Genomic DNA, 7,335 nt, shown 5'->3' on the forward strand with positions numbered 1-7,335 from the left:
GCTGACTGCGCGTGCGCAATGTGAATTCTCCTGGTGGAACGTGCCAGAGAAGTCACTATCGCCTGGACCATGCGTAGTTTCCATGTGTACTCCTTACGGACATGTGAATGTTCGCGTGGGCTGCTCCTCTCACATCAAATTAAAATGTTCTTTGAAATGGTGTGCGTAAGGCAGATTCTACTATCTTGCCTTTGAGATATGGTAGAGAAGCACTACTGTTCTTGTTTTGTTAGGACTTAAAAACATTTTACAAGTGTAGGCAGGATGAATGCAGAAAAGATCATGCTCCTAACTTGTGCCTTTTTTTAATTTCAGAAGTATACTTTATTCATAAAATACTTTGATGGTCTATACATGTGGACATGCTATACATATGTAAACATTCTATTTCTTTGCATACCTAAGCAGAGTAATCGTTCCGATTAGTAAAAAGTGAGGTCTGCAGATGCTGGAGATCAGAGTTGAAAATGTGTTGCTGGTTAAAGCACAGCAGGTTAGGCAGCATCCTAGGAACAGGAAATTCGATGTTTCGGGCCAGAGCCCTTCATCAGGAAAGGGCTCTGATGAAGGGCTCTGGCCCGAAACGTTGAATTTCCTGTTCCTAGGATGCTGCCTAACCTGCTGTGCTTTAACCAGCAACACATTTTCAGCTCTAATCGTTCCTATTTACAGATCTGTACAATTATATTTTTTAGCTGAGGTGTCAGCAGAGCCCAAATGACTGCATGGGCCCCCTGTTCTTCTTTAGGCAGGCAGATGTTACACGGTCTTTCCCCACCGCGCCTTGGCAGCAGTTGCCCCAAGCTTCAGCGCGTTCCTCAACATGTAGTCCTGGACTTTAGAATGTGCCAGTCTGCAACACTCAGTTGGGGTCACCTCCTTCAGCTGGAAGATCAACATGTTTCGGACCACCCAGAGAGCGTCCTTCACCGAGTTGATGATCCTCCAGGCACAGTTGATGTTCGTCTCTGTGTGCGTCCCAGGGAACAGGCCGTGGAGCACGGAGTCCTGCTTGGGACAAATCTCGACAAACACCACTGCATTCCTCTCCAGACGTCTTCTGCGTAGGCACATTCCAGAAGGAGGTGTGTGACAGTCTCGTTCCCACCGCAGCCGCTTCGAGGGCAGCATGCGGTACGGCTGAGAGTCCGGGCGTGCATAAAGGATCTCACAGGCAGAGTCCTTCTCACCACCAGCCAAGCCATGTCTTGGTACTTGTTGGAAAGTTCTGGCGATGAGGCATTCTGCCAAATGGCTTTGACAGTCTGCTCAGGGAACCGCTCGATAGGATCCGCCCTCTCCTTTTCCCGAAGGGTCTCAAGGACACTACGTGCTGACCACTTCCTGATGGACTTGTGGTCAAAGGTGTTTTTCTTCATAAATGTCTTCACGAAGGACAGGTGATACGGAACGGTCCAACTACTTGGAGCGTTCAGCAGCAGTGAGGCCAGGCCCCTCCTTCGCAACACCGGGGACAGGTAGAACCTCAGTACGTAGTAACACTAGGTGTTTGCGTACCGGGGATCCACGCACAGCTTGATGCAGCCACACACAAAGGTGGCTATCTGGGTGAGGGTGGCATTGGGTGTATTTTTTCCCCCGTTGCCCAGATCTTTGTACAGTGAGTCCCTTTGGACATGGTCCATCTTTGATCTCCATATAAACTGGAAGATGGCCCGGGTGACTGCAGCGGCACAGGTTCTGGGAATAAACCAGACCTGTGCCACGTATAATAGCAATGACAGTGCCTCACACCTGATGACCAGGTTTTTTCCCGCGATGGAGAGCAACCGTAGCTTCCATCTGCCCAGTTTCTGCCTCACTTTGCTGAAACACTCCTCCCAAGACTTGGCGCATGCCCCAGCCCCACTGAACCAAATACCCAGCACCTTCAGGTGGTCGGTCCTGACGGTGAAGGGGATCGAGGATTGGTCGGCCCAGTTCCCGAAGAGCATGGCCTCGCTCTTACCTCGGTTTACCTTGGCTCCCGAGGCCCGTTCGAACTGCTCACATATGCACATGAGTCTGCACACGGACAGTGGATCCGAGCAGAAAACGGAGATGTCATCCATGTACAGGGAGGCCTTAACCTGCAGGCCCCGGCTGCCAGGAATAGTCACCCCTCTCAGGCTCGCATCCTTCCTGATGGACTCGGCAAATGGCTCAATGCAGCACACAAACAAGGCAGGAGAGAGAGGGCAGCCCTGCCTGACTCCATATCTGACTGGGAAGCTATCTGATTCCCTCCCATTGATTGAAACTACACTGACAATGTTGGTGTAGAGCAGTCTGATCCAATTGCAGATTCCCTCCCCAAAGCCCATTTTGGAGAGAACATCTCTCATATACCTGCGTGGTATCCTGTCAAAGGCTTTCTCCTGGTCCAGGCTATCAGGCAGGTGTCCAACCCTCTGTCCTGCACGTAGGCGATCGTATCCCTGAGGAGTGTGAGACTCTCAGTGATCTTCCTGCCTGGCACAGCACAGGTTTGGTCGGGGTGAATCACCGACCCAGAGCAGACCTGACCTGGTTGGCAATTATCTTTGACAGCATTTTGTAATCCGCATTCAACAGTGAGATTGGTCTCCAATTTTTGAGTTCCTCCCTCTCCCCCTTCCGCTTGCAGATGACGGTGATGATGCCTTTCCTCATGGATTCACTCATGGTACCCGCCCGAAACATACTGACATACACCTCCAGCAGGTCCTGGCCAATCAAGTCCCACAGAGCGGAATAGAGCTCAACCGGTAAGCCATCGTTTCTGGGAGTTTTATTCTTTTTGAAGGACTCGAGGGCCTTGGTCAGCTCGTCCAGAGATAGCGGCTGGTCCAGCCGCTCGTGTGTTCTGTCGTCTAAGACCTCTGTGATAGAGGACAGGAACAACTGGAAGGGCGCGCTGGCTTCACGTCATACAGACTGGCATAGAAGGATTTACTGATCCTCATGATGTCAGCCTGAGATGACGTTATCGAGCCACCTTCTTCCTTCAGGCTGCTGAGCACAGAGCTCTCTTTGTGCACCTTCTGGAAAAAGAAACGTGAGCACGTCTCGTCCTGCTCCACCGAGCGGACCCTGGACCGGAAGATTATCTTGGAGGCCTCCGAGGCAAAGAGCGAGGCTTGCTGGCTCTTCACCTCATTGAGGTCCTCCGTGACATCGACCCCCATCGTCTGCAGAAGGAGCAGGTTCTGCATACCTTCCTGGAGCTGGGACAGTTTCCCCGCCTCTCTTTCGCCTCTTGAACACCTTTGAGGATGAAAAACCTCTTGATGTTCCCTTTTACTGTTTCCAACCAGTCCACTGGGGACTCAAAGAGGAGCTTCACGGTTCTCCAACCTGCGTAGTCCCTCTTGAGCTCCTCAATGTTTCCCGGGGTCAACAGCTTTGTGTTCAGCTTCCACGTTCCCTTACTAGCCCGCTGCTCGTCCTGTAGGTGACAGTCGGCCAGCAGGAGGCAGAGGTCAGAGAAGAACACCAGCTTGACGTCGGTGGATCTGACCGAGAACGTTCGGGACACAAACAGGTAATCTATCCTTTAGCGGATAGACCCGTCAGCCCGTGACCAGGTGTATCTACGCTGCGCTCCGTCTGCAGGGGTGCTGAAGACGTCGTGCAGCTTGGCATCTTTTACCGTGTCCATCAGGGCTCTGGACGTGGTGTCCAGTTTATTGTCCCCCCCCCCTCCGCCGGATCGTCCATCTGCATCAATGATACACTTGAAGTCTCCGGCCAGAATGACCGGCCTGGATGTAGCAGCAACAGTGGAAGCTGCTGCAGGACAGCCAACTGTTCACTCTTACCCACTGGGGCGTACACATTAATCAGTCTCAGGGGAGCATTCCTGTACATGATGTCGGCGACAAGGAGGTGCCCACCCACCATCTCCTTAACCTCGGAGATGGTGAAGTTGCCTCCTCGCGACAGGATATCCAGGCCGCGGGCGCGGCTATCGTTGCCTCCCCGACCAAACTGACGGCCCATGGGCCCACAAGCTCGACTATCTCCTGTAGCTGCTGCAGAAACAGGACGTTGGTTTTAACGTTGGCCAGGAAGGCCATCATAGAAACACATCGCGTAGCCGATTTGATGCTACGCACATTGATGCTGGCAATTTTTAACCCCATTTTAACAGTTTACAAGGCCATTTGCTGCTGGCCTTGCCCCTCTGGGGTAGCTGTGTGCATCCCCGTGGTGACGGCAAACTGCTAGACCTTCCCAGGGCTTAGGTAGCTGACCGGCTCCACGCTGGAGCCATTTCCCCGCACTGGTGTCTTTGTGTCGGGCCCAGGGTCCGCACCGTCCAGTTCTCCATCTGACAGCAGGGCTGTCACAGGACTGCTGCTCCCAGTTACCTGGAGCTGTGGGCCGATGGGTACCTCTTGGTTCTCACCAGGTGGGGGGAGGCCTTTACCCATTCCCTCAGAGGGATTGTCTTTTCCTGCTTGGGTGGTGTTGCCCTCCTTTTTCCTCACGGCGCTCTGTCTCTTTCTCTGGTGACGACCATCCTTGTGCCCGTCCTCACCTTCGGAAGAGCTGCATGTATCCTCGTCATGTAGGTGTCGCTTTCCCCTTCGCTGGGTGGCTTTGGGGCTCTTGAGAGGTTTCCTCTTCCTGCTTTTGACAGTAATCCAATCCTCTGCCTCCTTTGATCCCTCCTCTTCCATTTCCTCCATCTGTCTTGAAGGAGTTTGGATCGGCTGCTGCACCTCCCCGCTATCTGCCGTCTGCTTTGCTACAGCCTGCCCTTCCTTCTGGGTGCCTCCAAACACCGTTCCCGTGCTGTTTTGTGATACCTTGCTGGTCTTAGTCGGTCCACGGCTCGGGTTGCCACCTCTGGCCATCTGTGCGTAGGTGGCGGCTCCTCGTCTTGGGCAGGCCTTGTACATGTGGCCCGCCTCTCCGCACAGATTATAGTTCTTGGCCTTGTTACATTCCTTGGTCGGGTGGCCTTCCTGCTTGCAGTTTCGGCAGATGGTCACCTTACAATCCGTTGCCATGTGACCTGACCTCCCGCAGGTTCGGCACACTTTCGGCTGCACTGCGTATGGCAGGTAACCTCTGCTTCCTCCGATGGCAAAGCTGGAGGGTGGGTGGAGGATGTTCCCACCCTGACCTGTCGTTTGCTGGTCCAGATCCCAAAAGGATCGACCACATCGGTACTCTCTCCCTCGACCTGGACGTATCTTCTCAAGAAGGTCAGGACATCTGCTGCTGGGACGTGAGGGTTGTACATCTGGATTGTTACAACCCGACTCCTCTGCGCAGGAAGCACACACAATGGGACCGCCAAGATGGAGAACAGAGGTTCCCCTTTCTTCTCCTTGAAGACCTTCAGGAGCTGCTCGCAATTCTTCACGCTCCTGAAGGTCACGTTGAAATAGCCGGCGCAGGGAAATCCTGCAGGCAGTACACGTCCGCTGCTTCAAACCCACAGCACTCCAGCAAAATCTTCTTCACGAACACCGTCCGATCGGTGTGTGCTCCTCCACCTTCTTCACAGTCACCCTGACTGTGTTGCGAATGCCCTGGCCAGGGTTGCGAGCGGCTGCTGAGGCCATAGCTCTGAGGTTGGCTGGTACCTCAATTGGCGTTAGGCTGAAGCCAGCATAAAGATCCACCAAGAGCAGGTCAGCACAACCAAACGATCCTCCAACGTCCAACCACGATCCAGCGATGGTCCCCAGCAGCTCTGACGACTCGCAATACGATCCCTGCGCACCCCCTCTCCCCCCCGCCAGCACACGCCCGCAGCGCTGAACCCACAGCCCTCGAGCAGAATCTCCCTCTCTGGTCCTCAGGAACTACACATATTCCGAGCCAAAAGGCCGTAACTTGTGCCTTCTAGGTGGATAGGCTTTGGGAGTTAGGAAATGAGTTTTCCAGTATTCCTAGCCTCTGACCTGCTCTTGTAGGCACTTGTGTTTGTGTTGAGTCCAGTTGAGTTTCTGGCCAATAAAAGGATGTTACATTATTTAAAAGACCAAATGCTGACAAATGGGATTAATTTAATTTCGGATATCTGGTTGGCATGGGCAATTTGGACTGAAGCATCTGTTTCCGTGCTGTGCAACTCTGACTCTATGTTTCTGCTGGCTGAGATGTTTTACAACAGGGCACTGTATATAAAATAATTGCAAGTTTCAACGCAATCTGGGAGGAGAGAGTGTGAGACAACATGAAGTACATTTGTACTCACTGAGTAGTTATGATCTGGAAGGTGCCAAGGCTGCAGAAACAATTATTTCAAAAGAGAATTTGATGGGTATTGAAGGGAGTAAACCTGCAGGACTAAGCAGTTGAGTAGAATGTGACTGATTGGATTGTTGCTTAGAGTGATAATGGATTAGGGTTCACTTTTGTCATTTATATAAGGAATTTCGATGAAGGTGCAGAAGGCATGGTGGTGTTTGCAGATGATGCTACAGGTATATTTTTCTTTGAAGTTTATTACACATTGCTCACAACTAGAGTACAGGAGTTGGGACATTATGTTGAGATTTTACAAGATGCTGGTGAGGCCTCTTTCGTGTGCTGCATATAGTTCTAGTCACCCTGTTATAGGACATATTAAGGTGGAGAGGGTTCAGAAAAGATTTACCGGGAAGTTTCTGGGACCAAAGGGTTTGAGTTATAAGGCAAGGCTTTCTCTGGAGTATAGGAGATTCAGAGGTGACCTTGTAGAGGTTAATGAAATCACAAGGGGAATAGACAAGGTGATTGGCAGGTGTCTTTTCCAGAGGGTGGGGATTTCAAGACTGGGACACTTTTTAAAACAAAAAAAATTTTTAAAATATATGGGAAATTTTTTTTTAAAAACAGTGGTTTGTGTATGGAATTCTAGAGGAAGTGGTGGATGCAAGTAGTTACAAATGTTTAAGATAGATAAATATATGAATAAAAAATGTTTGGAGGGATATGGACCAAACCCAGACAGGTGGGACTAGTTTACTTTAGGATTACATTCATCCTGAACTGCTTGTACCAACTAGTCTGTTTCTGTGCTGGAGGACTATGACTATCTCCTGTGCCATAAGCGATTTGGACTAAACTACAACTTTACTCACTTTTTAAATTTGTTGTATATAGAATTTTGAGATTTAAAAGTGTCTCAAAACTCAAAGAATGTATGATCACTTTCTATCTTAAACTGCTTTTCTGAATTTAAAGTAAGGCACAGCAACCAGCTAAAGATGAGGTTGTTGCAAATGTAACAAATGGACACCTGAGTTTTGGTTGTTGTTTTGACAGCAGTTTGAATTTAACCAATTAGTTTAAATTATGCCCAAGATACCAGAAGCAATGGAATTTGAATTTTATTGTTTTGACACCTGGAAA

The sequence above is a fragment of the Hemiscyllium ocellatum genome, chromosome 8, assembly GCF_020745735.1.
Source record: "Hemiscyllium ocellatum isolate sHemOce1 chromosome 8, sHemOce1.pat.X.cur, whole genome shotgun sequence".
In the NCBI taxonomy this organism is placed as follows: Eukaryota; Metazoa; Chordata; class Chondrichthyes; order Orectolobiformes; family Hemiscylliidae; genus Hemiscyllium; species Hemiscyllium ocellatum.